Raw genomic sequence first — 15,000 nt, 5'->3', positions numbered from 1 at the left:
TCGCATTGGCTCTTCCCAGGCCCGGTTGTTGGGTGCGCTCCCACCCTGGCGCGCGCGAAGTTGGAAGTTGGGTTAATTGCCCGGGCGCGCACCTTCGCCAGGGTGGGCACCTTGGTGCGCACACCTTGGCTGGGCTGCGCACCAGGGCGGGCTCAAGATGGCACCAGCATTCCCTTTTTCTCACTATCTTTCAAAACGGAAATTTTAAAATCTCGTTTTTTTTTTGCCTTTTATGGAAATTAGTGAAGGCATCGCATCAAAGGTGCGCACCTCGCTGCCCACCTTGGTGTGCTCCGAGGTGCCCACCACGGTGCGCAACGCCGGTGCGAACCCGGGAGCGCCCCGATGTGTGCTCCAAGGTGCGGCGTGCACGAAGTCGGACCCCGGTTTGCCCCGGGTGCGCACCTCGCGTGCACCTTGGTGCGCACACCTTGGCTGGGTTGCGCGGCCTGGTGGGCACCATGGTGCGCACCAAGGAGCGCTCCGAAGTGTGCTCCAAGGTGCGGCGTGCACGAAGTCGGAGCCCGGTTTGCCCCGGGTACGCACCTCGCGTGCACCTTCGCCGGGGTGGGCACCTCGGCTGGGTTGCGCGCCCTGGTGCGCACCAAGGAGCGCTCCGAAGTGTGCTCCAAGGTGCGGCGTGCACGAAGTCGGAGCCCGGTTTGCCCCGGGTGCGCACCTTCGCCGCGGTGCGCACCATGGCGTGCACGAAGTCGGAGCCCGGTTTGCCCCGGGTGCGCACCTCGCGTGCACCTTCGGCGGGGTTGCGCGCCCTGGTGGGCACCATGGTGCGCACCAAGGAGCGCTCCGAAGTGTGCTCCAAGGTGCGGCGTGCACGAAGTCGGAGCCCGGTTTGCCCCGGGTGCGCACCTCGCGTGCACCTTCGGCGGGGTTGCGCGCCCTGGTGGGCACCATGGTGCGCACCAAGGAGCGCTCCGAAGTGTGCTCCAAGGTGCGGCGTGCACGAAGTCGGAGCCCGGTTTGCCCCGGGTGCGCACCTCGCGTGCACCTTCGCCGCGGTGGGCACCATGGCGTGCACGAAGTCGGAGCCCGGTTTGCCCCGGGTGCGCACCTCGCGTGCACCTTCGCCGGGGTGGGCACCTCGGCTGGGTTGCGCGCCCTGGTGCGCACCAAGGAGCGCTCCGAAGTGTGCTCCAAGGTGCGGCGTGCACGAAGTCGGAGCCCGGTTTGCCCCGGGTGCGCACCTCGCGTGCACCTTCGCCAGGGTGGGCACCTCGGTGCGCACACCTTCTCAATGTTTTCTTGCCTTTTCTGGAAATTGGTGAAGGCAGCGCATCAAAGGTGCGCACCTCGGTGTGCTCCGAGGTGCGAACCCGAGAGCGCTCCGAGGTGCCCACGAAGTCGAAAGTCGGGTTAATTGCATTGTTTTCCCCGGGTGCGCTCCGAGGTGCGCAACATCGGCGCGCACCAAGGAGGGCTCCGAAGTGTGCTCCAAGGTGCGCACGATGGCGTGCACCTCTGGTGCGCACGATTCGGAGCTCGGTTTGACCGGGGTGCGCACACCTTGGCTGGGTTGCGCACCTTTTGTGCGCTCCAAGGTGCGCACGAAGTCGGAGCTCGGTTTGCCCCGGGTGCGCACCTTCGCCAGGGTGCGCACCTTGATGCGCACGCCTTGGCTGGGCTGCGCACCTTGGTGGGCGCCATGGTGCGCACCTTTCGTGCGCTCCAAGGTGCGCACGAAGTCGGAGCTCGGTTTGCCCCGGGTGCGCACCTTGGTGGGCGCCATGGTGCACTCCGAGGTGCCCAAGATTGGTGCGCACCAAGGAGCGCTCCGAAGTGCGCTCCAAGGTGCGCGCGAAGTCGAAAGTTGGGTTAATTGTCCGGTTTGCCTCGGGTGCGCACCTTGCGTGCACCTTCGCCAGGGTGGGCGCCTTGGTGCGCACACCTTGGCTGGGCTGCGCACACCTTGGCACCCGCGTTTCCTTCATTTTAAATTTTTTTTTTTTACAATCTCTCAAGTGGGAAATTCTATAATCTCAACTTTTTTTGCCTTTTCAGGAAACTTTTGAATGGAGCGCATCATTGGTGCGCTCCGAAGTGTGCTCCAAAGCTCTCTCCAGCTGCGTGCACCTGCCCCGGCCGCGCACCCGGCCCCGCCCAGCTTCGCTCACCTGTCCCGGGCGTCTGGTGCGGAACCTTAGAGTAAGAAACATCACCGTGCACCTTGGCCAACGTGCGCGACTCGACCGAGCGCGCACTGGCCGAGGTGCACACCGATTTCACCTGGGTGCGCGCGCAGCACCTCGGGCGCACCGGGGTGCGCGCACAACGCCCGGGTTGCACCGTGGCCTGTGTGCTCGGGGCGCCTCGGGTGCGCGCTCGGTGTCGCCCCCGCGCGCGCGGTAGTGCGGGCAGCGCACCCCGGCCCGGCCCGGCCCCGACGAGAACGCAAACGGGCAAAAGGTTTATTCAAATAGCATTGCGACGCCCGGCGAAAAACTAAAAAAGGGTGCAACACCGGGACTTCCCGGGAGGTCACCCATCCCAGTACTACTCCGGCCCAAGCGCGCTTAACTGCGGAGTTCTGATGGGATCCGGTGCACTAACGCTGGTATGATCGCACCCGTTATGAGCTTGTCGCAGTGTGTACTTAGCAAACCGCGACCCACGTGCGAATCCACCCCGGCCACCCACCCCCGTCGAGGTGCACACCCTCCCTCGCGAAGTGCGCCCCGTTCGCCAAGTGTGAGCCCTGCCCGGGTGCGCGCACCTTGCTAGGGCGTCGGGTGTGCACCCGGCCCGGCCTACGTGCGTGCACCTGGAGGGGGCGTCGTGTGCGTGCAGTGTCCCGTCTGCAACGCGGTGCCCACACACCACCTCGGGCGCAACGACCTGCGCTCACATGTGGGCCGAGTGCACCTTGGTGCATGTTCGGGGCGCCTCGGGTGCACGCTCGATCTTGCCCCGGTGCACCAAGGCGCTCGGTTTGCCCCGGGTGCGCACTTGGTGCAAGGTGGGCACCCAAAATAGGGATCAAGCACCAAAACACAAGTTTCGGGATGCAAAATGGGACCCAAGGACCACAAATGCGTTCCAAGACCCATGATGGGTCCACGAGAACAAAAATGTGTTCCGAGACTTAATAAACAAATATTGGGTTTTAGGAGAAGAAACATGCTCTGATGCCCAAAACGAGAATCGACCCCGAAAAGGCCACAGGCCAAAAGTGGGATGCGAGACAAAAAAAAATGGGACCCGAGGACCAAAATTGGGTTCCCAGGTCGAAGACAGGGCAACCGGACAAGAAACGACCTCTAAGGCTCGAAATGAGTCCCGACGACTAAAACTTGACAAGAAGCACCCATCAGGCACCCAACTCGACACCCATGGGATGCCGACCCACCCGGGCTTCCACCTAGCACACCTTGGCACCCACCCACCCTCGCACCCAACCTCGCACCCAACTTAGCACCTTTGAACCCACATTGGCACTCACCCTGACCCTGGCACCTTGGAACCCACATTGGCACTCACCTTGACCCTGGCACCCACCTTTGCACTCACCTTGGGACCCACCCTGGCTCCCACCTCGGCACCCACCCAGACACCCACCTTGGTTCCTTGGCACCCACCTTGGATCCTTGGCACCCACCCCGACACCCACCTTGGCACGCAACTTGGCTACTTGCCACCCACCTTGGCTCCTTGACGCCCACCCCGACAACCACCCCGTGACCTACCCTGGCTAGGGTTGGTGCACACCCACCCTGGTGCCCACCTTGGCACCCACCCTATGACCCACCTTGGCACGCACCTTAGTACCCACCCCGTTACCCACCCTAGGACCCACCCCGTGACCCACCTTGGCCAGGGTGGGTGCACCCACCCTGGTGCCCACCTTGGCACCCACCCATCCTAGCACCCAGCCTGTGACCGGGCTTGGAACCCAACCTTGCACCCGCACCCGTCTTGGCCAGTGTGGGTGCGCACCCATCCTGGCACCCACGTTGTGACACACCCTTTAACCCACGCACCCTAGCACCCACGTTGGCACCCACCTTGGAACCCAACCTAGCAACTTGGCACCCACCCCGTGACCCACCTTGGCATCCACCATAGCAGTCGCCGACTTGGCACCCACCTCGGCACCCACCTTGACACTTGTGGACCCACCTTGCCACTCACCCTAGCATCGACCCATCCTAGCACCCACCCTGGCACCTTTGCACCCTAGCACTCACCCATCCTAGCACCTAACCTGTGACCCACCTTGACACTCACCCTCGCACCCACCTTGGAACCCAACCTAGCACCCACCCACCCTGACACCAACCCTAGCACCTACCCACCCTTGCACCCACCCTGTGACCCATCTTGGCACCCACCCATCCTACCACTCAACCTATCACCCACCTTCTCACCCACCTTGGCATCCACCTTAGCACCCACCCACACTGGCACCTTGGCACCCACCTCGGGCAAGGTGGGTGCACACCCACCCTGGCACCCAATTTAGAACCCACCGAGCATGTTACCCACCTTGGCACCCACATTGCAGCCCACCCTAGTACCCACCCTATGACCCACATTGGCATCCACACCCTAGCACCCAGGCACCTCGACACCCGCCTTGACACCCACCCTAGCACTGAACCTGTGACCCACCTTGGAACTCACCCTAGAACCCACCCACCCTGTGAACCACCTTGGCATCCACCTTAGCACCCACCCACCTTGGCACCCACTCTAGCACTCACCCATCCTAACACCCAACTTGTTACCCACCTTGGCACCCGCCCTCGCGTCCACCTTGAAACCCACCCTAGCACCCACCCACGCAGGAGCCCACCTTGGCACCCAACCTAACACCCACGCATCCTGGCACCCAACTTGTGACCCACCTTGGAACCCACCCTAGTACCCACCTTTGAACCCACTATATCACCAACCCACCTTGGCACCCACCCTATGACCCTCTTTGGAATCCACCCTAGCACGCACCCACCCTGGCACCCACCATGGAGCGCACCCTAGCACCCACCCACCTCGGCACGCACCTCAACACCCACCTTGGTGTGCGCACTGCGCCAACCTCTCAAAGACCCTATGTGGTGCGCTCCAAAGTGTACACCTTTGGTGCGCTCCAAGGTGCGCACCTTTGGTGCACACCGAGGTGCACACCAAAGTGTGCACCGAGGTGAGCACCAAAGTGCACTCCAGGGTGCACACCAAGGCGTGCACCTTTGGTGCGGTCAATGCAAACGAATTCGGAAGTTGGGGTCGATGTCCTAATCGCTGCTGCAGACTACACGTATGAGAATCGGACAAATAGCTTTATATAGGGGAGGTGTTGCGTTTGATGGGTCGACTCCCCTGGTTGTGTGCACTGCACCAACTTCAAAGACCCTGTCTTGTTTAAGAAGTCAAAAGTTGGGGTGGATGTCCTAATCATTGCTGCAGTCTACGCATGTATGAGAATCAGACAAATAGCTTATATAGGGGAGGTGTTGCATTCGGTGGGTTGACTCCCCTGGTTGTGCGCACTGCGCCAACCTCAAAGACCCCGCATAGCAGAAGAAGTCGGAAGTCGGATTTTGGTGAGCACCAAGGCGTGCACCTTTGGTGCGGTCAACGCAGACGAATTCAGAAGTTGGGGTGGATGTCCTAATCGTTGTTGCAGGCTACACATGTATGAGAATCAGACAAATAGCTTATATAGGGGAGGTGTTGGGTTTGATGGGTCAACTCCCTTGGTTGTGCGCATTACGCCAACCTCAAAGACCTTGTTTTCGTTAAGAAGTCAAAAGTTGGGGTCAATGTCCTAATGGCTCCTGCAGGCTACACATGTATGAGAATCGGACAAATAGCTTATATAGGGGAGGTGTTGGGTTTGATGGGTCGACTCCCCTGGTTGTGCGCATTACGTCAACCTCAAAGACCTTGTTTTCGTTAAGAAGTCAAAAGTTGGGGTCGATGTCCTAATTGCTCCTGTAGACTACACATGTATGAGAATCAGACAAATAGCTTATATAGGGGAGGTGTTGGGTTTGATGGGTTGACTCCCCTAGTTGTTCGCATTACACCAACCTCAAAGACCTTGTTTTCGTTTAGAAGCCGAAAGTTGGGGTCGATGTCCTAATTGCTCCTGCAGGCTACGCATGTATGAGAATCAGACAAATAGCTTATATAGGGGAGGTGTTGGGTTTGATGGGTCGACTCCCCTGGTTGTGCGCATTGCGCCAACCTCAAAGACCCTGCATTGCGGATGAAGTCGAAAGTCAGAGTTTGGTGTGCTACAAGGTGTGGTCGAAGGTGCTCACCTAGGTGTGCACCTTTGGAGCACAGGAAAAGTGCCCTCCAAAAGTGCGCACCTTTGGAGTGCACAAAAGTGCCCTCCAAAAGTGCGCACCTTTGGAGCGCAGAAAAGTGCCCTCCAAAAAGTGCCCTCCAAAAGTGCGCACCTTTGGAGCGCAGAAAAGTGCCCTCCAAAAAGTGCCCTCCAAAAGTGCGCACCTTTGGAGCGCAGAAAAGTGCCCTCCAAAAAGTGCCCTCCAAAAGTGCGCACCTTTGGAGCGCAGAAAAGTGCCCTCCAAAAAGTGCCCTCCAAAAGTGCGCACCTTTGGAGCGCAGAAAAGTGCCCTCCAAAAAGTGCCCTCCAAAAGTGCGCACCTTTGGAGCGCAGAAAAGTGCCCTCCAAAAAGTGCCCTCCAAAAGTGCGCACCTTTGGAGCGCAGAAAAGTGCCCTCCAAAAAGTGCCCTCCAAAAGTGCGCACCTTTGGAGCGCAGAAAAGTGCCCTCCAAAAAGTGCCCTCCAAAAGTGCGCACCTTTGGAGCGCAGAAAAGTGCCCTCCAAAAAGTGCCCTCCAAAAGTGCGCACCTTTGGAGCGCAGAAAAGTGCCCTCCAAAAGTGCGCACCTTTGGAGCGCACAAAAGTGCCCTCCAAAAGTGCGCACTTTTGGTGCGCACCAAGGCGCTGGTTCGGTCGTTGCAGGCGAGTTCGGAAGTTGGGGTCGATGTCCTGAGCGGAGGTGCAAACTACACAGGTGTCGGAATCGGACAAATAGCTTATATAGGGGAGGTGTATGCTTCGATGGGTCGACTCCCCAGGTTGAGCGCACCGCGCCAACCTCAAAGACCCTACGGTATGGATGAAGTCGGAAGTTGGGTCCGATGACCGATTCGATTAGTAGGTATGCTCATGAGGTCGGAATTTGGGTCCGATGACCTGCCATGTGCAGGAAGGCGAATGTTGACACTGTGCGTTGCAAGGTGCACACCAAGGCGCTGGTGCGGTCTTTTTAGTCGAGTTCGGAAGTTGGGGTCGATGTCCTGATCGGAGGTGCAAGCTACACAGGTGTGGGAATCGGACAAATAGCTTATATAGGGGAGGTGTATGCTTCGTTGGGTCGACTCCCCGGGTTGAGCGCACCGCGCCAACCTCAAAGACCCTACGGTATGGATGAAGTCGGAAGTTGGGTCCGATGACCGATTCGATATGTAGGCATACTCGCGAGGTCGGAATTTGGGTCCGATGACCTGCCACGTGCAGGAAGGCGAATGTTGGCACTGTGCGTTGCAAGGTGCGCACCAAGGCGCTGGTTCGGTCGTTGGAGGCGAGTTCGGAAGTTGGGGTCGATGTCTTGATCGGAGGTGCAAACTACACAGGTGTGGGAATCGGACAAATAGCTTATATAGGGGAGGTGTATGCTTCGTTGGGTCGACTCCCCGGGTTGAGCGCACCGCGCCAACCTCAAAGACCCTACGGTATGGATGAAGTCGGAAGTTGGGTCCGATGACCGATTCGATATGTAGGCATACTCGCGAGGTCGGAATTTGGGTCCGATGACCTGCCATGTGCAGGAAGGCGAATGTTGGGACTGTGCGTCGCAAGGTGCGCACCAAGGCGCTGGTGCCGTCGTTGCAGTCGAGTTCGGAAGTTGGGGTCGATGTCCTGGTCAGAGGTGCAAACTACACAGGTGTGGGAATCGGACAAATAGCTTATATAGGGGAGGTGTATGCTTCGATGGGTCGACTCCCTGGGTTGAGCGCACCGCGCCAACCTCAAAGACCCTACAGTATGGATGAAGTCGGAAGTTGGGTCCGATGACCGATTCGATACGTAGGCATATTGGCGAGGTCTGAATTTGTGTCCGATGACCTGCCATGCGCAGGAAGGCGGAATTTGGGTCCGATGACCGAGTTGATGGCGTGCCATGCGCAGAAAGGCGGAATTTGGGTCCGATGACCGAGTTGATGTTGATGGCCCGCCATGCACAGGAAGGCGGAATTTGGGTCCGATGACCGATTTGAAGGCGTGCCATACGCAAAAAGGCGGAGTTTGGGTCCGATGACCGAGTTGATATTGATGGCCCGCCATGCGCAGGAAGGCGGAATTTGGGTCCGATGACCTGACATACGCATGGAGTCCGACTCGGGGGCCGATGTTCGATTCGATGACTTGCATTGTGGGTAAAGTCGGAAGTTGTGGTCTTTGACCCGATTCGATGACCAGACTTCGGCTGCTTGAGAATCGGACAAATAACTTATATAGGGGAGGTAGTGTTCTCGAGCATCCTCCCCCCGTGCCCGTTTATGTCGATTGATGCTGGTGCTCGACTGGTTGGAGCGCTCGGATGCAAAAATCTTGCACCAGGATTTATCGATTGTGATGGACACGGCAAGTCTCCTGATTGCTATGCAGGAGCTCATCGTGAATCTCTATGCGGCCTTGGTATGGACTCGACCTGCGGAATGGTTCGGCAATGGTAGTCGCTCCAACACGTCCTTGCAATGGCCACAGAGGTGATTCGACTAGAGCTCCAGTCTAGCTTTTGGGTTGCTTGGCGGACTGGTATAGCCGCGATCGAGTTCCGGCCATGAACGTTTTAGATAGCTCTTGGGCTTTCTGGGACGGAAGTCGGAAGTTTGGGCTGTTGTCCGATTTGATGACCATTCTTCGGATGTGTGAGAATCGGACAAATAACTTATATAGGGGACTGTGTTGTCTCACGCAGCCCCCTCCGTGCCCCTCTATCTCGACCGATGTTGGTGCTTGAAAGGGTTGGGATCGCTCGGATTTATAAACGTGCACCACCATTTGTCGAGTGTGAGGGACGCGGCAGGTCTCCTAAATGCTATGCGGGCGCTCTCTGAGAATCTCTATCCGGCCTCGACACAGACTAGTCTTGCTGAATGGTTTGGCACTGGTAGTCGATCCAACACGTCGTTGTTGTGGCCGCCTAGGCGATTCGATTCGAGCCCCCGTCTAGCTTTTGGGTTGCTTGGCGGATTTTGCCCTATCCGCAAGTGAGCTCGGTCCCTAAACGTTCGAGAAACCCGATTGCTATGCGCCGACTCTCTTTCTTGCGAGCCTCCATCTAGCTTTTGGGTCTCTACGGAACGGAAGTCGGAATCTGGGACCGTTGTTTGATTCGACGAGGCAGACTACGGTTGTGCGAGAATCGGACAAATAACTTATATAGGGGAGGTGTTGACTGGAGCATTCTCCCCCGTGCCCCTCTAACTCGACCAATGCTGGCGCTCGAACGGTGGTAGCGCTCGGATTTTCATTGAGCGCCAGCATTGGTCGATTTAGAGGGGCATGCGAGATTCCCGAATGCTATGCGAGGGCTCTAACGGAAATGTCTATTGGTTTCGGTATGGATGCAATTGCGAGTGGTTCGGCAAAGGTAGTCGTTCCGATGCGTCCATGTCGTGGCCAAATCGATAATTCGATTTGAGCCCTCGTATAGCATTTGGGTCTCTCGATGTGATTCCGCATTCCAGTCCCTTTGGGCACTGCTTGAGCCGCATCCCAGGGGGTTCCCTTCCCAATAATCTGCCTCGCAACCCGATTGCTATGCGGTGAGGCTCCTCGGCCGCCTCGGAACTATCTGTGTATCAGACGCATCGCGGGATAAGGGGTTGGCAACGGTAGTCGCCCCAAGCGCGTCCGATGCTTGGACCATTCCGAGGCGGCCCTGAAGCCTCTTCCGTCTAGCCGTTGGGTCCTTCTCGCCGCATCCCTCGCCTCGCACCCCGATTGCTATGCGGTGAGGCTCCTCGGCCGCCTCGGAACTATCTGTGTATCGGACGCGTCGCGGGATAAGGGGTTGTCACTGGTAGTCGCCCCAAGCGCGTCCGATGCTTGGACCATTCCGAGGCGGCCCTGAAGCCTCTTCCGTCTAGCCGTTGGGTCCTTCTCGCCGCATCCCTCGCCTTGCACCCCGATTGCTATGCGGTGAGGCTCCTCGGCCGCCTCGGAACTATCTGTGTATCGGACGCGTCGCGGGATAAGGGGTTGTCACTGGTAGTCGCCCCAAGCGCGTCCGATGCTTGGACCATTCCGAGGCGGCCCTGAAGCCTCTTCCGTCTAGCCGTTGGGTCCTTCTCGCCGCATCCCTCGCCTCGCACCCCGATTGCTATGCGGTGAGGCTCCTCGGCCGCCTCGGAACTATCTGTGTATCGGACGCGTCGCGGGATAAGGGGTTGTCATTGGTAGTCGCCCCAAGCGCGTCCGATGCTTGGACCATTCCGAGGCGGCCCTGAAGCCTCTTCCGTCTAGCCGTTGGGTCCTTCTCGCCGCATCCCTCGCCTCGCACCCCGATTGCTATGCGGTGAGGCTCCTCGGCCGCCTCGGAACTATCTGTGTATCGGACGCGTCGCGGGATAAGGGGTTGTCACTGGTAGTCGCCCCAAGCGCGTCCGATGCTTGGACCATTCCGAGGCGGCCCTGAAGCCTCTTCCGTCTAGCCGTTGGGTCCTTCTCGCCGCATCCCTCGCCTCGCACCCCGATTGCTATGCGGTGAGGCTCCTCGGCCGCCTCGGAACTATCTGTGTATCGGACGCGTCGCGGGATAAGGGGTTGTCACTGGTAGTCGCCCCAAGCGCGTTCGATGCTTGGACCATTCCGAGGCGGCCCTGAAGCCTCTTCCGTCTAGCCGTTGGGTCCTTCTCGCCGCATCCCTCGCCTCGCACCCCGATTGCTATGCGGTGAGGCTCCTCGGCCGCCTTGGAACTATCTGTGTATCGGACGCGTCGCGGGATAAGGGGTTGTCACTGGTAGTCGCCCCAAGCGCGTCCGATGCTTGGACCATTCCGAGGCGGACCCGAAGCCTCTTCCGTCTAGCCGTTGGGTCCTTCTCGCCGCATCCTTCGCCTCGCACCCCGATTGCTATGCGGTGAGGCTCCTCGGCCGCCTCGGAACTATCTGTGTATCGGACGCGTCGCGGGATAAGGGGTTGTCACTGGTAGTCGCCCCAAGCGCGTCCGATGCTTGGACCATTCCGAGGCGGACCCGAAGCCTCTTCCGTCTAGCCGTTGGGTCCTTCTCGCCGCATCCCTCGCCTCGCACCCCGATTGCTATGCGGTGAGGCTCCTCGGCCGCCTTGGAACTATCTGTGTATCGGACGCGTCGCGGGATAAGGGGTTGTCACTGGTAGTCGCCCCAAGCGCGTCCGATGCTTGGACCATTCCGAGGCGGACCCGAAGCCTCTTCCGTCTAGCCGTTGGGTCCTTCTCGCCGCATCCCTCGCCTCGCACCCCGATTGCTATGCGGTGAGGCTCCTCGGCCGCCTTGGAACTATCTGTGTATCGGACGCGTCGCGGGATAAGGGGTTGTCACTGGTAGTCGCCCCAAGCGCGTCCGATGCTTGGACCATTCCGAGGCGGACCCGAAGCCTCTTCCGTCTAGCCGTTGGGTCCTTCTCGCCGCATCCCTCGCCTCGCACCCCGATTGCTATGCGGTGAGGCTCCTCGGCCGCCTTGGAACTATCTGTGTATCGGACGCGTCGCGGGATAAGGGGTTGTCACTGGTAGTCGCCCCAAGCGCGTCCGATGCTTGGACCATTCCGAGGCGGCCCCGAAGCCTCTTCCGTGTAGCCGTTGGGTCCTTCTCGCCGCATCCCTCGCCTCGCACCCCGATTGCTATGCGGTGAGGCTCCTCGGCCGCCTCGGAACTATCTGTGTATCGGACGCGTCGCGGGATAAGGGGTTGTCACTGGTAGTCGCCCCAAGCGCGTCCGATGCTTGGACCATTCCGAGGCGGCCCCGAAGCCTCTTCCGTGTAGCCGTTGGGTCCTTCTCGCCGCATCCCTCGCCTCGCACCCCGATTGCTATGCGGTGAGGCTCCTCGGCCGCCTTGGAACTATCTGTGTATCGGACGCGTCGCGGGATAAGGGGTTGTCACTGGTAGTCGCCCCAAGCGCGTCCGATGCTTGGACCATTCCGAGGCGGACCTGAAGCCTCTTCCCTCTAGCCGTTGGGGCTTTCTCGCCGCATCCCTCGCCTCGCACCCTGATTGCTATGCTGTGAGGCTCCTCGGCCGCCTTGGAACTATCTGTGTATCGGACGCATCGCGGGATAAGGGGTTGGCAGTGGTAGTCGCCCCAAGCGCATCCGATGCTTGGACCATTCCGAGGCGGCCCTGCAGCCTCTTCCGTCTAGCCGTTGGGGCCATCTCGCCGCATCCCCCACCTCGCACCACGATTGCTATGCGGTGAGGCTCCTTGGCCGCCTCGGAACTATCTGTGTATCGGACGCATCGCGGGATAAGGGGTTGTCACTGGTAGTCGCCCCAAGCGCGTCCGATGCTTGGACTATTCCGAGGCGGCCCTGCAGCCTCTTCCGTCTAGCCGTTGGGGCCATCTCGCTGCATCCCCCACCTCCTCGGCCGCCTCGGAACTATCTGTGTATCGGACGCATCGCGGGATAAGGGGTTGGCAGTGGTAGTCGCCCCAAGCGCGTCCGATGCTTGGACTATTCCGAGGCAGCCCTGCAGCCTCTTCCGTCTAGCCTTTGGGGCCATCTCGCCGCATCCCTCGCCTCGCACCCCGATTGCTATGCGGTGAGGCTCCTCGGCCGCCTGGGAACTATCTTCGTATCGGACGCATCGCGGGATAAGGGGTTGTCACTGGTAGTCGCCCCAAGCGCGTCTGATGCTTGGACTATTCCGAGGCGGCCCTGTGGCCTCTTCCGTCTAGCCGTTGGGGCCATCTCGCCGCATCCCCCACCTCGCACCCCGATTGCTATGCGGTGAGGCTCTTCGGCCGCCTTGGAACTATCTTCGTATCGGACGCATCGCGGGATAAGGGGTTGTCACTGGTAGTGGCCCCAAGCGCGTCCGATGCTTGGACTATTCCGAGGCGGCCCTGCAGCCTCTTCCGTCTAGCCGTTGGGGCCATCTCGCCGCATCCCCCACCTCGCACCCCGATTGCTATGCGGTGAGGCTCCTCGGCCGCCTTGGAACTATCTTCGTATCGGACGCATCGCGGGATAAGGGGTTGTCACTGGTAGTCGCCCCAAGCGCGTCCGATGCTTGGACTATTCCGACGCGGCCCTGTGGCCTCTTCCGTCTAGCCGTTGGGGCCATCTCGCCGCATCCCCCACCTCGCACCCCGATTGCTATGCGGTGAGGCTCCTCGGCCGCCTTGGAACCATCTTCGTATCGGACGCATCGCGGGATAGGGGGCTGTCACTGGTAGTCGCCCCAAGCGTGTCCGATGCTTGGACCATTCCTAGGCGGCCCTGAAGCCTCTTCCGTCTAGCCGTTGGGGCCTTCCCGCCCCATCCCTCGCCTCGCACCCCCGATTGCTATGCGGTGAGGCTCCTCGGCCGCCTTGGAACCATCTGTGTATCGGACGCATCGCGGGATAAGGGGTTGGCACTGGCAGTCGCCCCAAGCGCGTCCGATGCTTGGACCATTCCGAGGTGGCCCTGAAGCCTCTTCCGTCTAGCCGTTGGGGCCTTCCCGCCCCATCCCTCGCCTCGCACCCCGATTGATATGCGGTGAGGCTCCTCGGCCGCCTTGGAACTATCTGTGTATCGGACGCATCGCGGGATAAGGGGTTGGCACTGGTAGTCGTCCCAATCGCATCCGATGCTTGGACCATTCCGAGGCGGCCCTGCAGCCTCTTCCGTTTAGCCGTCGGGGCCTTCCCGCCGCATCCCTCGCCTCGCATCCCGATTCCTATGCAGTGAGTCTTCTCGGCCGCCGCGGAACTATACCTGTTATTGCTACTGCATCCTTCGGCTGGTAACCTCCTCTGCCGCCTTGGAACGTTCTCTTTGTCGGACGCGTCGCGGGATAAGGGGTTGGCACTGGTAGTCGCCCCAAGCGCGCCCGATGCATAGACCGCTCCGAGTCGACCTTGCTTTCAGCCTCTCACATGCATAGACCTCTCTGAGTCGACCCTGCAGCCTCTCACGTTTAGCCTTTGGAATCTCGCCTCACAACATGATTGCTATCCTTGATGCATCCCTTGCCTCGAGCCCTGATTGCTTTCTTGGCTGCATCCCTCCTCTCCTCACAGCCCGGTTGTCATCACTGCTTCATCGGTCGCTTCATGCATTCTGGCTGCTGGGCCCTTCCCACCGCACACCTCGATTGCTATCTCTTCTGCATCACACACCCCGATTGCTATCTCTGCTACATCCCTCGGCTCTCACTTCTGCATCCTTCGCCTCACACCTCGATTGCTATCAATGCTGCATCCGTAACCTCACACCCCGATTGCTATGCGGGGAGGCTCCTTGGCCGCCTTGGAAATTTCTGTGTGTCGGACGCACCGCGGGATAAGGGGTTGGCACTGGTAGTCGCCCCAAGTGCGCCCGATTCTTAGACCGCTTCGAGGTGACCTCGTAGCCTCTTTCGTCCAGGCTTCCTGCCTTCAACGCCCTTTTTACACCTCGATTTCTATGCGCGGGCTCGTTGGCGTCTATCACCTCTCTGCGAAGAGTGGCACGATGATTGTTGGGGTAAATCGTAGCAGTCCGATCTCTGGCCTTGGGCCATTGTGAGGGCTGATCGATTTCCTGTGCGCATCTCGTGTTCGCCCAGTAACAGACTCGACGACTTGTAATCGGTCTTGTTCCCGATTGTTCCTGGAGGTAGTCTTCGGAACTCTTGGATTTGACCTGTCACTCGAACTGTCCTCTTCCGAGGATGCTTGTGTGTGTGTGCTTGTGCCATTTCCTTGGCGGTATTAACGAGATATTAAAGAGCGGAGTGAGCGCCTCGCCCAGCTATGTTTGGGGCTCTCA

At 59.6% G+C, this 15,000-nt stretch overlaps 1 non-coding gene across 1 annotated transcript; it reads right to left on the bottom strand.

Annotated features, from left to right (window-relative positions):
• Positions 1-2,467: 2,467 nt before the first annotated feature.
• LOC131870648 (5S ribosomal RNA) lies at positions 2,468-2,586 on the bottom strand. The gene has a single exon (XR_009368953.1). It is a non-coding gene; the product is annotated as a 5S ribosomal RNA (ribosomal RNA).
• Between the last annotated feature and the right edge of the window lie 12,414 nt (positions 2,587-15,000).

This window comes from Cryptomeria japonica, unplaced genomic scaffold (assembly GCF_030272615.1).
Source record: "Cryptomeria japonica unplaced genomic scaffold, Sugi_1.0 HiC_scaffold_340, whole genome shotgun sequence".
Lineage (NCBI taxonomy): Eukaryota > Viridiplantae > Streptophyta > Pinopsida > Cupressales > Cupressaceae > Cryptomeria > Cryptomeria japonica.
This window is presented reverse-complemented; position numbering and strand designations above follow the sequence as displayed.